The sequence below is a fragment of the Protopterus annectens genome, chromosome 8.part0 (assembly GCF_019279795.1).
Source record: "Protopterus annectens isolate FY-2018-M chromosome 8.part0, PAN1.0, whole genome shotgun sequence".
NCBI lineage: Eukaryota > Metazoa > Chordata > Ceratodontiformes > Protopteridae > Protopterus > Protopterus annectens.
The window spans coordinates 1,250,410,632-1,250,430,450 of NC_056741.1; the positions used below are offsets into that span (position 1 = coordinate 1,250,410,632).

At 43.9% G+C, this 19,819-nt stretch overlaps 1 protein-coding gene across 2 annotated transcripts in view; it reads right to left on the reverse strand.

Moving 5' to 3' along the window:
- The window catches only part of LOC122809337, a 2,116,265-nt gene that overhangs the window by 1,284,666 nt on the left and 811,780 nt on the right, over positions 1 to 19,819 (reverse strand). The gene's annotated exons all lie outside the window — the stretch shown is intronic.

Sequence of the window (19,819 nt, forward strand, 5' to 3'; positions counted from 1 at the left end):
TGCAACTAGAATAGCTTTGACTAGGGAAGAGAAGCCGGGAGTCCTGGCTAGGATTGGAACTGGAGCAGCCAAGCTGTGAGCTTGAGGCTGTCCAGGTTCGGGGTCGGGAGACCCAGGGGGTGGGAGATCAGATCCAGGAGGGGATCTAGAATCCAAGGAGGATTCACCAGATGAGACCAAAGGTAAGGAAACCAGGTTTGAGGAGGCCAGAATGGGGCAATGAGGATAATCCTGCTCCCCAACCGACAGGCTTTCTGTAGAAACTTTAGCATCAGGGGGAGAGGTGTTTAAGCATAAAGCAGACCGGGAGGCCAAACATGCACCAGAGCGTCTCTCGGGGATTTCCCCGACTTGGGGAATTAAAGCAAAATAGCTGTTGCATTTGGTGTTTGAGGGAGAGGTGAAGAGATCGCAACAGGGCTGCCCCCATTTGGCAAAAATCTGATTCGCTACCTGCGGATTGAGAGACCACTCGTAAGGGAAAAGGATGGTACGACTGAGTTTGTCCGCCAGGATGTTGGACCGTCCCGGAATGTGCGTTGCAATGAGAAAACGGTTGGTGGAGATCGCCCATTCCCACACTCTCATGGCCTCTCGACAGAGTGGGTAAGACCTGGTTCCCCCTTGTTTGTTGATGTACCAGACAACTGACATGTCCGTCTGGATCGCAATCATCCCTACGGGAAGAAGGTCCTGAAGTGCTTGCAACGCTAACAGCACTGCCCTCATCTCTAGGACATAGATATGTAAAGAGGTCTCCGTATCGTTCCACGTGCCATGGACAGTCCTGCCCGAAGAGTGCCCCCCCACCCGAGGCGGGAGGCGTCAGTGGTCAGCATGGCCAGGGGAGGGGCCATAGAGAAGGGGCGTCCCGTGTGGAGATCTGGAGATTGCAGCCACCACACGAGAGCTCTCTTGCTAGCCCTGCTGAGGGAAATGGGATGACTCAGAGGGTAGTGAAGAAAAGACCACTGGACTTGGAGGGTCCACTGTAAGACCCTAATGATGAGAAGTGCCATAGGTAACAAGTTGATTGCCGCTGCCATAGAACCTAGAGCCCTCAGGACCAACTCTGCCGGAGATGAAGATAGAAGGATGGCCCGCACATGAAACCTCAGGGTTCAAAGTCTCTCTGGGGTTAAGAAGGCTACAAGATTGATTGTGTTTAACCTGGCCCCGATGAAATCTAGGACTCGGGTCGGGGTGAGAGCAGATTTGTCTATATTTATTGTGATCCCTAACCAGGGAGCAAGGCAAAGAAAATGATCCCTGGCTGTACAGAGTAGATGCCTTGTCGAGGCGGTCAGGAGCCAGTCGTCCAGGTACGGAAAAACCTGTATTCCCTGGAGCCTCAGGTGGGCTGCTATCACTGTTAACAATTTGGTAAACACCCTGGGGGCTGAGGTGAGACCAAAGGGGAGAGCCCTGAATTGGTAATGACTGGCCCCTAGCCGGAAGCGGAGAAACCTCCTGGATCGTCTGTCCATTTGAATATGGTAGTACGCATCCTTGAGGTCTATCGAGCACATCCAATCGTTCTCCCGTAATAGGGGGAGAATAGATTGAAGAGTGACCATCCGGAACTTTTCTTTGGTTACTGAAAGGTTCAAAAGGGAGAGATCGAGGATTGGCCTTAAGTCCCCCATCTTTTTTGGCACCAAAAAGAACCTGGAGTAAAAACCCGATCCGAGCTGGTCTGGGGGAACATATTGGATGGCTCTTTTTTTCTAGGAGCTGCCGGATTTCCGCAGCTGCGACCTCCCTCTGATCGGGTGGGACATCGGGGAGGTGTTTGGGGAAGAGAAGACGGCAAGAGAAGGGGATCTGGTAACCACTGGATATGATGCGAAGCACCCAGCGGTCTATCGTGATGGACTCCCAAGCTGGCAGGTGCCTCGAGAAACGCCTCCCGACTGCCTCCAGAGTGGAGCAGTCGGACGGCCCTTCAGGGCTGTTGTGTGGGTCCATCAGAGAAAGGTTCTCTGGACCCAAAGTTCTTCGGGCCCCCTCTGCCTCTAGGGCGGCGTCCTCCCTGTCCTCCTCTGCCGCAGAAGGGCTGGGGGTCCGGAGCGGACTGGGATTGTTGCGACTTCCGGAACCACATCTTCTTCTGTCCCTTTTGGTTCTTGGAGAAGGACCTCTGGGGAGCAGAGAAGCAGACTCCGACGGCAGACGTCTTCCCGTCCTTTTCACTCTGGACCAAGGTGTCGCGAACGGTCTTCCCAAATAGGGCAGAACCATCAAAAGGGGCATTTGCGAAAGACACCTTGAAGGGTTCTGCGAAATCACAATGCCGGAGCCAGGCCTGACGCCTCATGACAAAACCTGCTCCACTGGCTCTAGCGGCTCCTTCCATGGCATGGGATAGTAGCCGCATAGAGGTATTGGAAATGGACCTAAGAGTGGCCATACGGGTGGAGTATAACTGTTTGCCCTCCGCCGACATGGACTCCGGGGGCGATGCAGCGTATTCTTTAATGAGATCCCGCTGCAGCCGAATAACGTGTGCCATATAGTTCAGTGACCTCACCGAGAAGGACGCTGAACTAAACACCCGCTTCCCTAGGTAGCCCATCGCTCGGGACTCCTTACCCGGGGGGAGGGGGTGGACCGAGGGGCTCTCCTGAGCTAGTTCCCTCTTAGTGGCCACCGCCATCAACATGGCATCTACGGGGGGACCCTTGCTCCAGTGGGGCCTGTCGGCAGGGGGACTGAGGACCCTGTCAGGGTGTTTTGGGACTGGCTCCACAGTGTCTGGCTCCTTCTACACCCTGGTGGTAAATCAGGTCCACCAGGGGGTCGGCTGGAGGGGACACACAAGAGGTAGAAGGGCCTGCCTCAAATGCCTCCAGGAACATGGTTTCGTCCGAGGTCGGCTTTGGGGCAGACCATCCCCATCTGATCCTAAGCATTTCCATGATGTCCCCAAAGGGGACATCCTCGGGGGTGCCCTTGGGGAGCCTTCCCCCTCCTCCAAATCAGTGTCTTCGGTTAAGGACTCAGGGGAGTCCAAGTGCCTCCTCTTGCACTTCTGCTTGTGGGTGATCTCCTTGGGGGGGGGGGGCTGTCAGAGGAGGCCTCACCAGCAACATCCTGTTCCAAGGGAACGACCTGGGACATTGAAGCAGGCTGTCCCTGGGGCCGGGTGATGGAAGTCAGACCCAACAGAGAAGGAGTGCGGGGCGGAGCTGTGGCAAGGACCGGGGGCCTGGAAGCAGTCGGCAGAGCCCTCTCCACCATTTCGAACGCTGAGGGAAAGCCGCTCTCTCTGGGATCTGAGAGCGAGCCCTCACTCGGATCCGACAGGCGGATCGGAGCCGACGCCGAAGCAATCTGATCCAAAGGCCCAGTATGCTCCGACCTGGATGGCGCCGAAGGCATACTGAAACCCTTGGATCCAAAGCTCAGCCCTCGGCTCCAAGAGATCGGATCCGACAAAAACGGACTCGACAGGCTCGAGGGAAGAGTCGGCGCTGAAGTACCCAAGACTATCGGCGCCGACCCACCCCCGGTTCCAAGGCTGCCCGGCTCCAAACCCGGGAAGCGGGACGGAGAAGGAGCTATCTGGGCAAAGAAAGGGGTCGAGCCCCCCCGGAGGGGGGGGGGGGATCTGCAGTTGGGCCTGGAGGAATCTTCGCATCATCCAGTCCAATTCTGCGTCGGAAAGGCTATGCGTAGATCTCGAAGAGGCCACCGAGGCGGGACAGGAGTGCCACCTCGATGACCTCGAAGGAGATCGGGTCTCCTCCTCCTCAGGACCCGGTGAAAAACAAGGGGACTGGATCCGAGAAGGAGGAGACCGGGAAGCCCTGGAGGGAGAAGACCGCTTAGCCGGGGGGGGGGCGAAGCAGAGGCCTCGGCCCTCCTCTTGTGGTGCTTCTCCCTTCTCTTTTCTTTCCTCGCCTCCCTCTACTCCGGGCCTACACCGGGAGGTTGAGTCCCGGCCGAGGGGAGAGAGGCAGGAGTGGCCGAAGCCGCGGAGGTAGACACGGTAGGACCGGAGGCTGAATCTGGGGGCAGGAGACTCGCCAGGATCAGCTTGGATCTCCAGTCCTTGAGTGCCCTGGGGTTGAACGCCGCGCAGATGGTACACCCCGAGGAAAGGTGTCCAACCCCAAGGCACAGAACACACAGAGTGTGGCCATCAGCCGGTGAAAGCTTGCCACACTCGGTGCACTTCAAGAAAATAGGTTTTGGGGCCTCAGACATTTTAAACTAAAGAAACACACGCTAGGCCCCAACACACACACACAGATCCTAACGAACCAGCGAGGGAGGGAAAAAAATATATATAAACTAAAAAAGATTTAAGCTAAGGGAAACAGGTATGGGCCTAACACACAATACTCACACCAAAGTATAGAAAAAGTAAAAAAAAAAATTCTATTTTTTTCTCACAGAAACCACTACGACGGAGCTCAAGAATCCAGATGCCGACAGCAAGCGGGGCAAACTAGATCTGGGGTCAGTCAGGGTTGGCAGGGGTTTATGGGTAGAGGGAGGAGCCAGGAGCTCAGATCTAAGCTGTTGAAAACTGCCAGCTCGGATCCGAAGTCGGATCCGATACCCACAGGTTGCTGCACAAATTAAGTTAACTACTTCAGATAAGAAGTTATGTACTTACCATAACATTCCATCTCTGTTGTCCATTTTCATCCATCCTCAACCTATGGGTCTGAATCTGACCCTTGGATCCAACTCAGATGTTACAGTAGCTCATGGTCTGTAACTCTCAAGCTCCTTTCCTACCACAATGCACTAACCCCTAGCATCTCTCTATTTGCAGCTTGATAGGAAGACTGTAAAGGAATAGCTATTAAAGTAAAAATAAACGGCATGATTAATCCTAGCTAGGGGAAAAAAAAAACTAATTTCTCCATTAACCGGTTATGAAAAATATGTAGATGAAATGCCATAAATGGGGCCCGAACTCCACAGAAGGCAGCATGTTAAAGCATTTCGTTTCTCCAGAAGTCAGAAGTAAGAAAGGTAGGGGGTTGATGAGAGGGGAGTTGAGGATGAATGAAAATTGACAACACAGATGGAACGTTATGGTAAGTACATAACTTCTTTATCTGATGATGTCCATTTTCATTCATCGTCAACCTATGCTATGGGTGAGATTTGCCAGCTATATTGACCCTTGGGTGGACTCCAAGGTCCGATATCCTGGGTACTACTGAGCCAAAGGCTGTACTATGAACTGGCCAAAACGTAGCCATACATGTATCATCCACAGAGATTCTTGACTGAAAATATATCGAAAGAAGCCAGAGATCTGACTGAATGAGCCTTTCATGGTTTTGGCAACGAAAGAAGGTTCTTTGTTATAGATGAAAGAAATGCAACCTGTCAAACTATCTGGGTAAGATTACATTTATGACATATCTGCCAATTTGTTCTGTTCAAAGGACAAACTAGTTGAACAGACTTCCTAAAATTATATATAATCTCGAAATACTGAAATACCGAATTTCAGTATTTCGAAACTATAAAGTCGAATCTACAAAATGCCGAAACCCCAAAACCGTGAAAGTAAAAATCGTGAATGTTAAAACCCCATACACTCCACAACACGTATACAAGCCTACCCACAGTACAACAAAGAAAACACACAAACACAAAAACACAAATTAACAAACCTACACTAGAAATAAGCAGGCGATCATGCCCCCCCCTGCACCCCCACTATATATATACATATATATATATATATATATATATATATATATATATATATATATATATATATATATATATATATATATATATATATATATATATATATATATATATATATATATATATATATATATATATATATATATATATATATATATATATATATATATATATATATATATATATATATATATATATATATATATATATATATATATATATATACATACATATATATATATATATATATATATATATATATATATATATATACATATATATATATATACATATATATATATATATATATACATATATATATACATACATATATATATATGTATATGTATATATATGTATATATATATGTATATATATATGTATGTATATATATATATACATATATATATATATATATATATATATATATATATATATATATATATATATATATATATATATATATATATATATATATATATATATATATATATATATATATATATATATATATATATATATATATATATATATATATATATATATATATATATATATATATATATACATATATATATATATATATATATATATATATATATATATATATATATATATATATATATACATATATATATATATATATATATATATATATATATATATATATATATATATATATATATATATATATATATATATATATATATATATACATATATATATATATATATATATATATATATATATATATATATATATACATATATATATATATATATATATATATATATATATATATATATACATATATATATATATATATATATATATATATATATATATATATATATATACATATATATATATATATATATATATGTGTGTGTGTGTGTGTGTGTGTGTGTGTGTGTGTGTGTGTGTGTCTGTACACTAACTCAGAGATCGCACCAAACAGGACAGTAAACTCACCACTAGACACTCTACAGTCCACTCGCACACACATATCACATATATACAAACACCACCGCTTTCAACACAAACACTCATACTTTTACCTACATACCCTAACCCACACGTACAACTTCCACAGACACTCATCAAAAAACCTACCCAAAACCCTTGCAAAATAGTCCCTTACCTTAAATTTCAGCTAAATCCATACAATAAATAGTACATCATGCACAAAGTACATTCCACATTACGTACCGGAAAGTACAGTTGTGTACACTTACCATAAACGTAGATGTTCAAGTGAATTCACTGTTGCAGTCATTACATTTGGGTAATCTGCTGGCAGGTTTCCCTCAGTCGGCCTGATTAACAAAGTCTTAGTTCCTGCGTCACTTGCTGTCCCTTCTTCCATGACGTCAGGTCATCAGGGGTATAAAACTTGCAGCAGACGCCATTACATCAGGTTTTCTTGCCCCAGATGTCAGGTGCCCCCCCTAATGGAGAGCAAATTAACACAAAAGTATACCTCCAACCAAAAGCAAATACACTAAAAAGGCTTTATAGCATAGTAAAGGAAAGTAGAGGTAAAGCCAGAAAAAACTAGGGGGCTGGAGGGAGGGTAAAGTACAGTTGTGTACACTTACCATAAATGTAGACATTAGAGTGTATTCACCGTTGCAGTCATTACATTTGGGTTACCTTGCTGGCAGGTTGCCCTCAGTCGGCCTGAATTCCAAATTCTTGGGTCCTGCGTCGGTCACTGTCGCCTCTTCCCTGACGTCAGGTCATCAGGGGTATAAAATAAGCAGCCAACGCCATTTTCTTCAGTTTTTCTTGCCCCAGATGTCAAATGCCCCCTAAAAGGGTAGGCAGAATTTATAAATATATAAAAATACATGCACCAATATAAACTTAACCTTCATCTACAAGCAAATACACCACATAGGTCATATAAATCAGAGAAAGAAAGATAAGTTCCAGCAGAAAAAAGGGGGGTGGCGGGTGGGTAACCTGGACTGCAACAGTGAATACACTCGAACATCTACATTTATGGTAAGTATACACAACTGTACTATGTTCTTCGTGTTTCACTGTTGCAGTCATTACATTTGAGTAGAGTCCCAAAGCTATGGTTGGGAGGCTGGAGCTAAACAGCATTGGGAGCGGCTATGAGGCCCTGCAGAACTGCAGTGGAAAAGCCTGTCCTGGATTTAGAGTACAGTGGCAGATGATAGTGCTTTGTAAAGGTGTGCACTGAACTCCAAGTAGCAGCCTCTAAAATGTCTTTGGTTGGTACTCCCCTGAGGAAGGCTGCTGAAAAGGCTGCAGCTCTGGTTGAATGTGGTCTAATGCCCTTAGGCACTAGCTTGCCATGCTGTGAATAGCAGAAACGAATGCAGTGGCCTATCCACTTTGAAATGGATTGCTTTGAGATAGCCTTTCATTGTGATCCTGCAGCATATGCCACTAGTAATTGCTCTGTCTTCCTGAAACTTTTGGTTCTGTCCAAGAAGAATCTAAGCTGTCTGCATATGTCCAAAGAATGCAGAATTCCCTCCCCCTTGTTCTGTGAATTTGGATAAAAATTTGGCAGATGAATAGTTTGGTTAAGAGCCACACTGGACACCACCTTAGGCATAAATGTTGGGTTTGTCTTCACAGAAACCCTGTCTGGATAAAAAGTGATAAAAGGTTCCACAGCCATTAGTGCCTGCAGCTCTGAAACTCGTGTTGCAGAAGTTATTGCTATGAGCAGAGCTGTTTTCCAAGAAAAACTTTATATCAGCAGTAGCAGCTGGCTCAAAAGGAGGAAGGGTGAGTTTTTCCAAGACATAGTTGAGGTCACATGCAGGTACTAGTGATCTCCTTGGAGGCCTTAAAGTTTTGGCTCCTCTGAGGTACTGCCTTAAAGGATGAGAAAAGATTGGTGGCTCTGTATTGTAATGAGCCGAAATGGCAGAGGCATGAATGTTAATTGATGAAAAAGATAGGCCTTTGTCCAGCATCTCAGTTAAGTATTGCAAAATCTGAGGAATATTTGGTACAGCTGTATCAGTTCCTTGTGCCTGGTTCCCAGCACAGAATCTCTTCCATTTTCCAGCATAACATTTTCTAGTACTAGGCCTTCTGGCTTCCAAAATGACATCCATCACAGCTTTACAGAGAGGTGTGTTTTGTATGACTACATTATCCGCCATGCTGCCAGGTTTAAGGTCTTGAGTTGGTTGTGCAGGATCCGATTGTTTTGCTGGGACAGTAGATGAGGTATTTGAGGTAAGGTCCAAGCTGGGCACTGAGACAAGTTCCTTAGGATTGGATAACTGTACTGACGGGGCCAGTCTGGAGCAATCAGTATCATCTTTGGCTTCTCCTGTCTGACCTTTAGGAGTACCTTGGGGAGGAGAGGCAGTGGCGGAAAGGCATATACAGATAGGTTTTTCAAGCTGAAAGATAGGGCGTCCACTTTCCATGCTTGTCTTGTGATAAGTCCTTGTGCAGAATATTTTTAGTTTGTAGTTGTTACGGGAGGCAAACAGATCTAAGTCCGGGCATCCCCATTTCCTTGTTATCATGTTGAAGACTTCTGTATCCAGCCGCCACTCGTGGGGATCCATGAGGTTTCTGCTTAGTTCGTCTGGCAGAGTACTTTTCCTTTCCTCGCAGGAATTGTGCCTGCAGATGAACTTGGTAAGTCAATGCTGTGTCCCCACAAAGTCATGGCTAGTCTGCAAAGGGGGTAGGAATGTGTGCCCCCCATGCTTGTTTATATACCACATGACCGTGGTGTTGTCTATCAGTAGTTGCCCCGGATGAAGAAGGTCCTTGAAAGCTGGCAGGGCATTTTGAACAGTTAGCATCTCCTTTTGATTGATATGTAGATGCATTTGGTTTGAGGACCATGTGCCCTGAATGCATCTTCCTGCCATGTGGGCCCCCATGCATAATCTGATGCATCTGTTGCTAGTGTCTGCCTGACTGGGGGTAATGTGAATGGCTGTCCCTTGTTCTGATGACAAGCCTTTGCCCACCATCAAAACTCCTGTTGCAGGCAGGGGATGAGAGTAATCATTGTTTTCAGGCTGTGGCAATGTTGAGTCCAAACAATTTTTAGGTACCATTGAAGTTTCCTCATATGCAGTCTTGCATATGCAATTAGTAGGATGCATGTTGCCATGAAGCCCAAAGCCTGCAGAATTTTTCTTGCAGATAACTGGGCCTTTGTTGCCAACATTTTGAAATAGGTAGTCAGTTGCCTCTGTCTGGCGTAAGATAAGCCATCTGGGCAGTTGTATTTAAGTTTGCACCCAGGAATATTATCTCTTGAGAGGGTACTAGTTTTGATTTCTCTTCGTTGACTGTGTACCCTAGGCATGTTAGAAGTCTTTTCACAAACGCCAGATGTTGTAGAATGTCCTTGTTCTCTGCTTGAATTAAACAGTCGTCCAAGTAAGGATATATTTGTATTCCTCTGTCTGCAGAATGCAATTACTGGTGCCAGGCATTTTGTAAAGACCCTGGGCGCTGTAGATAAGCCAAAGGGCAGTGCAGAGAATTGGTAATGCATTGTGCCAGCCTTGAATCTGAGGTATCTTCTGCATGATTGTCTGACTGGAACATGCAGGCATGTCTCTTTTAGGTCTAAAGTTACAAGCCAAGCATTCTTGCCCAGCATGGGCAGAAGCTGCTGCAAAGTCAACATTTTGAATTTTGGTATATCCAGGAATGTGTTCAGAATAGATAGGTGCAGTATTGGTCTCCAGGCTTTGTCCTTTCTGGGTACCAAGCACAGTCGAGTAAAATCCTTGTCCCTGCTCTTGCTCTGGTACTTGTTGAATAGCCCCCGTGGCCATGAGGGATGAGATTTGTTTTTGTGCCTCTGCCCAATGATTTTTTAGCAAATCTGGCCAACCATTTGCCTTTGGCAGGGTATGGAAATGGAACTTCTAGCCTTGTGACACTACATTTAAAACCCACTTGTCCTGTGTTATAATGTGCCAATTTTGAGAAGAAAAGTGCTAATTTTCCCCCTAAGGGTGCTGCCAGGAGATAAGTGCTTGGTGCAGGCATGGGGAAGTCATTGGGACTGTTTCCTGTATGGTTGTGATTTGTCTTCTCCAACTATGGAGGTAGAAGCACCCCATTGCTTTGACCTGTATGAACCTTGAGCCTGGGATCTGTCTCTAGGGCGTCTGGTTCTGCCCCTTTGAGGTCTGTCTGACACAGGAAAGAACCAATTCTTTGTAGGCCCAGTGTCTACTAAACCTAGGTGGCTGTACTTGTAAAAAATATTTGACAGTTTGCATACATTTAGCTTTGTCCTCCATTTTCTTTAACACCTCTTCTGCCTTAACATCAAATAAAGTATCATGCTGTAAAGGGGCATCTAATAATTTAACTTTGACATGATCAGGCGGACTTTGTTCCTTTAACCAAGCATGCCTCCTAATTACAGAACCCATAACTGCGGCCCGCAGGAGGCCTCCAAAGAATCAAAACCACATTGCAAAGTATGCTTCCCAACTTGTTCAGCTGCATGCAATAAAACCTGCTTTCTTTGTTTTCTGCACATTCAGAGTTTAACAACATTTTCTGTTTAAGCAATGCCATGACATGTTGCTGATATTGGAGCATATGACACTGACAGTTTAAGGCCCTTGTATAGCCAAGGTAGCAGATGTGTAAACCTTTTTCCCCCATCTATCCAGTGCCCCATAACCTCTGTCAGAGGGGGTAGGGTTTTTTGCAGCAGAAGCCTTAACTCCTTTGAGACCCTGTGAAATCGTTTCTGGGTCTGCAGCAGGGTTTTTAAAAAGGAATTTATGAGAGTCAGGAACCCTGTAGTATCTGTCAGGCTTAACAGGAGTTGGAGGTAAGGAGTCAGGGGTCAGACTAGACTCCAAAACCACATAATCTACAATGTCTAACAGGTGGAATGGCTAGAGGCCTATGTTGAGGTAGTAAAAGGAAATCCCTGAGCCTCTTTTTAGATTCTGAAAAATCTTGGCTCTCCCAGTGGAAATGCTCCCTCATGGTGTGCAAGGTTTCCCCAAAAGAATAGTCCTCTGGAGGAAAAGCTGAAGGTTATAGATTCTTCAGCATCAGAATCCTCACAGGTGGAAGACAATATTCCTGATCAGAAGAGGAATCAGAAGAAATAGAAACCTGATCTGAAGATTCATAGTCACTCTCTTGCCTAGGCCTCTTATCAGGAGGGGGATGGGAACCCCTGATCAAGGTAATCAAGTCTTCGGCCATTTTGAGCATCTGTTTTTTGGGCATACAGGCCTAACCACGTGGCTCTTGAGTTTCTTTGCTTTAGAAGGTGCTTTAGTCTTAGCCTTTGAAGCTGAAGTCAGTTAAATGTAAAGATGTTTAGGTCTGAATATACCCTCAGAAGCCAGTGCCTGCTCAGCAGCTCCGGACCCATCTGAGGAAATAGTGTCCGAGGCTCCAATACCTTGAGTTTCCAGCGGCATAGCAGACTCCACGTGGGAGTCGGTAGCGGCCTGCGACTCTAAAGTAGCAGGTGTCAGGGGGCTGCAGAAGCACCTCACTGAGAACCGGTGAAATGGCAACTGGCTTAGGAGAAGCTTCGTCGTCGGTTTTGGGCCTCGGTTGTTTCTCTCTCCCCCTTTCTTTGCGTTTTTTGTGAACTCTGGTAGTCGGATGGCTATCCAACGACATTTCTGGATAATTAAACCGGCGTCCAAAATAATTTAAAGCAAAATCATACCGATGCTTAATAGTGTGTTGGTTATATCTAGCACAAAACCGACAAACATTGTGATCAGGGCTTAGGCAAGGAATACAGTAAGAATGAAAGTCGTTATGAGGTATTTGCTTTCCACAAGAAATACAATTATTTACCTTTACTGACATCGGTCTGGAGCAAGAAAAAAAGTTTCCCCAATGGGGTACTTAGCTTTATTGAGGACTTCGGATATGAAACTCGAACACGGAAATCTCAGGAGTCGGCCGACCGGCACATGCGAACTGCTTCTGCTTCGGGCACCGCGTGGCAAGAAAGACTGAGGAAAATGGCGTCAGCTGCTTATTTTATACCCCTGATGACCTAACGTCAGAGAACAGGCGACAGCGACTGACACAGGACCCAAGACTTTAGAATTCAGGCCGACTGAGGGCAACCTGCCAGAAGGATTACCCAAATGTAATGACTGCAACAGTAAAACACGAAGAACATCCAGGACTGCAACAGTGAATACATTCGAACATCTACATTTATGGTAAGTGTACACAACTGTACTATGTTCTTCGTGTTTCACTGTTGCAGTCATTACATATGGGTAGATTCCCAAAGCTATGGTTGGGATGAGGAGATTATATAGCATTAGGGCCAGCTATGAGGCCCTGCAAGACAGCAGTGGCAAAGCCAGCTCCGGATTTAGAGAAAATTGGTAAATGGTAATGCTTGGTGAAAGTATGTACAGAACTCCAGGTAGCAGCTTCTAGGATATCTCTGGTAGGAACACCTCTGAGAAAGGCTGCAGAAGTAGATGCAGCCCTTGTGAAGTGAGATCTGATCCCCTTGGGGATAGGTTTTCCATGGTGCTTATAGCAGAAATTAATGAAATGGCTTACCCATTTAGAAATGGTTTGTTTTGAAATAGCCTTCCCCTCTGCCCCTGCAGCAAATGCTACCAGCAATTGTTCAGATTTTCTTCGAGATTTAGTCCTGTCCAAGTAGAATCTACATTGTCTGTGCACTTCCAAGGAATGCAGAATCCGTTCCCCTTAGTTCTATGGATTGGGAAAGAAGGTTGGCAAATGAATGGACTGATTAAGAGCCACACTGGAAACCACCTTGGGCATGAAGGATGGATTGGTCCTGAGAGATACCCTGTCCACATGAAAGATAATAAAAGGCTCCACTGCCATAAGGGCCTGTAATTCAGATATCCTTCTAGCTGAAGTGATTGCTAAAAGGAAGGCTGCTTTCTAAGAAAGAACTTAGAAGTCTGCAGTAGCAGCTGGCTAAAAAGGAGGTAGAGCAAGTTTCTCAAAAACAAAGTTAAGGTCCCAAAGCAGGATAGGAGCTCTCCTGGGTGGTCTCAAGTTTTTTGCCCCTCTGAGATACTGCTTGAGTAGAGGATAAGAGAAGAGGGATGGGTTCTGTGTTATAGTGAGCTGAAATAGCTGAGGCGTGGATTTTAATGGAGGAAAAAGTCAGGCCCTTGTGAAGCATCTCAGTTAAGTATTGCAAAATCTGAGGTAAATTGGGCGCTCCTGTGCTCATCCCTAAAGATTGGTTCCAGGCACAGAATCTTTTCCATTTGTCAGCATAAGATTTTCTAGTACTAGGTCTCCTCGCCTCCTAGATGACATCCATCACAGGTTTTCTCCGCTATACAGGATCCAGTGAAGGCAGTCCCACGAACAGTTCAATAGCAGTAATCTCAGTCAGGAACTATTCAGTCCACAACCAAGTAATAACGAATATGGTTTGTTCTTGAAACAAAACAGTACGATACAATGTAGATTTAGCGCTTTCATTTCCAATACTGGAAACTTCATCAGAATGAATAGTATTTTTTTGCTGACTTATTTATATTTTATGCTAATTAATTACAATTCAATTAAAAATTCAGTTCAGTTAAAAACATTCAAATCAATGATCACTGTGGTTAATAATAAAAGCTACAGTGCACGATATATAAACAATGTTAAAATATAACGTGGCATGAAATATAAGTATATGAATATATACATATATAAGAAAAATATTATAATAGTGAAACTTAAAACAAAACCAAAAATCAAATTACCCCCTTTTTTTGTTATGACATACAATTCTAACACCAATTTAATAAGAGCTATTAATAAGACTTGGGACATCTTTAAGAGTATGCCTAATAGGTTAGAAGTATTTAATAGGCACTTGGTGTTATAGTTTTAGAAGGGGTCCTAATCTCAAAAACATTTGAGAAAACCAGACAGGAGAATGATGAAACAAACAAGAAAAAAGGAACCTTCCAGTGTGGAAGATGTTCCCAATGTACATTTACAGCAAATATATGTGAACTATCAATACCTACCATTCCAATAAATTTTAAGAGCAAACATTACACTTGTTACACAAGAGGGATTGTAAATCTAGTTTACTGTACTTTCTGTTGGGCTTATTAAGTAGGGAAGACAGAAAGACATTTACAACAAAGAATATATGAGCATATGTATGATGTCAATAGGAAAAGGGAAACAAATGCACTTTACAGATGCACATTGTTATGTACAGAAGCTAAATTTAAATTTTGGATTTAGGAAATGTTACCTAGGGATAGTAGAGGGGGAGACTGGGAAAACCAGTTAAGTTACAGAGAACTAATATGGCAATTACGGCTGGATTCCAACACACCCCCAGGGATGAATGATTACGTGTCACTTTTGCCAGCCCTAAGGTTAAGGGCTAATAAGGTAAAAACTAATAAAAGAAAACCAATGAACAAGAGTCAATAGTAATTATGTGGATATGACTATACAACTAATATAATTAAATATATTAAATTTAATACAATACACACAAAAACATACAAATAATTTTGTCATTAGTGTTTAACATTAATTTTATTATATATATTTTTTATTCATTATATAAACATTTTTTATATATTCTTATTTTATTATCTTTCAGACAATATATTTGTACTTGTGTTTCACAATATGAAGTGAGGGGCATTTCATTAGGGACTATCTGTACTATGAACTGATAGTGAAGAGACTGGTTGTATATACATTATAGTGTTCTTTTTCGTTTCTGAATTTTTACTATGTTTTTATTATGGCACAATTTTATATGTTTCATAGATTTCATGATATATATCTAATATATGTACATACATTTTACATTTTTTTTATATATTTATATATTCATATACTTATATTTCATTCCACGTTATATTTTAACATTGTTTACATATCGTGCACTGTAGCTTCTATTTTTAACCACAGTGATCATTGATTTGAATGTTTTTAATTGAACTGAATTTTTAATTGAATTGAATTGCAATTAATTAGCATAAAACAGTATAAATACGTCAGCAGAAAAATACTATTCATTCCGATGAAGTTTCCAGTATTGGAAATGAAAGCGCTAAATCTACATTGTATCATACTGTTTTGTTTCGAGAATAAACCATATTAGTTATTACTTGGTTGTGGACTGAATAGTTCCTGATGGAGATTACTGCTATTACGAACGGTTCGTGGGACTGACTTCATTGGCTCCTGCATAGCGGAGAATATCTGGTGTTACTAGTTTTTTACGTATTTCTCCATTTTTCCATTTGTGTGTGTTATTACTGTTTTTTTTTTGGTGTAATGGAATTACAGTATAGCCGAGGGGCCCCACAATCTACTAAGAATGAACAATCTTTGATTGGTGATCTTACCAGGCTTATACAAGCCTTTTCACAGTCGGACACAAACTCACAGGAAACAGACGTTTCTGTTCAGTGTGCACAACCATCTGTAGATAAGCACACCAACAATTGCAGTGGTAGCAGAGGAAAATTAACTGATACCAGGCTGCCGCGTAGTTATAACACCAACTGCGAAGGAAATGCTAGTGAGTGAGCTGTTTTGGGACAGATAAATGACAATAACTTGTTTATGGACAAATACGCTGAAATCAATCTCAGCGACTGGCTCAATAGAAGCTTTGGTGTTACGGAGCCTCAGGAACATGGACATAAAAAACAGGACACTTCTTATTCTGATAAATGTAAGCTTTAAAAAAGTATATGCTTAAATTTAAAAATTTAAATCTTGATAACTAGTTTCTCATGGAATGTATAAAAAGGAAACATGTGCCTAAGGGTCTTAGGCTTAACAAGTTCCCTAACGACATTATGGGTTCCACTTTGTACAAAGAAATTGTGGATATTTTAAAGAAGTTATGTGCTCACCATAACGTTCGATATATGTAGTCCATCTCACCTCACATTCTTTCCCGTAGGTTCAGAGACGAATATCGGCTCCGACTCGGCCTATTTTACTAGCTCAAAAGTCTCTGATTGGCTGGGCTAAGAGGGTATCAAATGGCACCCTGCTTCGTATCCCCAGATCTAGTTTGCTGCTAACAACATAATTACTGCATACATACCACGCATCCATACAAACAAAAAAAATTCAAAGGGACTCTGCAGGATACAATCTAACTTCCAAATCCTCCAGACAGGGAGAAGGCAGGAGGATAAGTAAGAATGTGAGGCGAGATGGACTACATACATCGAACGTTATGGTGAGTACATAACTTCTTGATGTTATGTAGTCCTATCTCGCCTACATTCTTACCCGTGGGACAGTGTCCTTAGCACCTACATCCCGGGTGGCTCATAGGAAAATACTCCTGAGAATTGCAGAGCCAAATGAAGATCTGCCCCTGGAAACCACGTCCAATTTGCAATGAGCAACAAAGGTGCGAGGAGAAGCCCAAGTGGCCACAGCACATATATCATCCATTGACAATCTAGCTTGATAGGCTGTGGATGTGGAGACCGCTCTTGTGGAGTGGGCTTTAGCTGGAAACGGCAAATTTTTACCTGCTGTCTGATAGATGAAGGAAATACAGCTGGCTATCCATCTAGAGAGCGTGACCTTGGATACTGGAGAACCAGACCGGTTCTCAGAAAAGGAGACAGAGTTGGTCAGACTTCTGGATATATTTCCTCCGGTGTAGATAGAAGCATAACTGTCTATGTACATTCAATTGGTGAAATCTGAATTCTGCCTTGTTAGAAAAATTGGGGAAGAAAACTGACAGCTCAATAGACTGATTCATATCAGACACAGAAGCCACTTTGGGAAGGAATGATGGGTTTTGGTCTAAGAGAGAGACTATCTTTATGGAAGATCAAATATGGGGGTTTGATGGAGATGGCTTGAATCTCAGAGACACCTCGCTGAAGTGACTGCTGTTAAAAATGCTGTTTTCCATGACAAGAATTTTAACTTGCAGGTAGCTGCAGGCTCGAATGGTGGAAGAGTGAGTGCTTGAAGAACAAAACTGAGGTCCCAGGGCATGACGGGTTGTGATACTGGGAAACAAAGTAATAGAGTACCTTTAAGGAATGCTTTGCATAGTCTGTGTGCCATAAGGCTAGGCTCATTGGCCACGTGGAAGTTTGATATAGCCACCAGCTGAACTTTGATGGTGGCTGATGCGGACCCTTGATAGAACAGCGTAGACAAAAACTCCAGAACTGAATCAATTGGAGCCGTGTAGGGATCAATGCCTCTAGAATGAGCCCAGATAGAGAACCTTTTCCATTTGCTAGAGTAGATTTTTCTAGTGGATGGTTTATGAGAGGACGATAATATATGGACTACTTCCGGTGAAAAATAGTGACATCTGACTAACGATGGAAGTGGAGTAGCCAGGCCATCAACCGGAGTGTCCTCAGAGAGGGGTGGAACTGTCCCGACATGCGAGTCAGTAAATCTGGAAGGGGTTCCAGAATCGAAGGTGTATCCACAATGTAAGGTTGAAGGAAGGGGAACCATACCTGACGAGGCCAGTGTGGGGCAATCAGAATCATTCTGCTTCCCAAAGATTGTGCTTTCTGAATCACCCTTGAGAGAAGGGGAACCGGAGGGAAAGCATAAAGCAGACCGGAGGGCCAATTGTAAGCCAGAGCGTCCCTGGGTGATTCCCGCGGTGGGGGGGGGGGGGGGGGGTCAGCGAGTAGTTGTTGCTGCATTTCACATTGAGAGGGCTGGCAAAAAGGTCGCAGCAAGGTTGACCCCATCTGCTGAAGATTCTCTCTGCAACCAGGCGATTCAGGGACCACTTGCAGGGCATAAGGATCACCCTGCTTAGCTTGTCCGCTATTACATTGGCCTTCCCCGGAATGTGCATTGCCACCAGAGACAGTCAGGAAGCTATTGCCCAATGCAACACGCGCATGGCCTCTCTGCATAGTGGGTAAGATCGGGTTCCCCCTTGCTTGTTGAGATACCACACTACTGACATGTTTGTCTGAATGTATCGCAATAGTCCCTAGAGGAAGAACTTCTTGAAGTGCCTGCAACCGCAAGAAGCACTGCTCTCATCTCCAGGACATTTATGTGCAAATGTATCTCGTGTTCCTGCCACGTGCCTTGGACCGTCCTGCCGAGATAATGCCCCCCCACCCCATCTAGGAGGCATCCGTGGTCACCATGGCAACAGGGATGGGTGGAACAAAGGGCTTTCCCCCGTTCAAGTTGTTGGTGCACAGCCACCAACGGAGGTCCTGTTTGCATCTGTCTGTCATTAAGATTGGATGGGATAACGGAAGTCTTTGGAGAGACCATTGGACAAAGAGGAGCCATTGAAGAAGTCTCATGTGTAATCTCGCTAGAGGAACCAACATGATAGTCGCCGCCATGGTACCTAGGAGTTGTAGAATCAGTCTTGCCTTCGCATGTCTCAGGGGCATCAGCGTGAGAATTTGTTATTGCAACCCTGTGATCCTTTCCTGTGGTAAGAACGCTCGCATTTGAATGGTGTCCAACTCTGCTCCTATAAAGGTGACATGCTGTAAGGGCAATAAAACAGATTTTTTCCAGTTTATTGTGATGCCTAGTTGGAGACATAGACTGATGGTAGCGTCCCTGGTCTGAATTAGTTGATGCCTCGTAGGGGCGGTGAGGAGCCAGTCGTCCACGTACGGAAACACCTGGAATCCTCGACATCTCAAGTGAGCCGTCACCACTGCCATACACTTGGCGAACACCATGGGGGCTGTAGTGAGACCAAAGGGCAGGGCTCGAAACTGGAAGTGATTGGCTCCCAACCGGAAGCATAGGTGACACCTGGATGCCCTGTCCATTCTGACATAGTAGTAAGCATCATTGAGGTCGATGGAGCACATCCATACTTCCTCTCCCAACAATGGGAGAATGGATTGTAGAGTGACCATACGGAATTTGGACTTGTGTATGTAATTGTTGAGCTGACTGAGATCTAGTATGGGTCTCAGGTCTCCTGTTCTTTTCGGCACCAAAAAAAATCTTAAGTCCCTAATCCGATTTGGTCTGAGGGAACTGGTTGGATGGCTCCTTTCTCTAGCAGCTGAGATATCTCTGAGGCTGCTTGATCCCTTTGACTGGGTGGAACGTCAGGGATTTTTCTTACTGGAGGGGGTACTGAAGAGAATGGAATGAGGCAACCTCCGGAAATTAT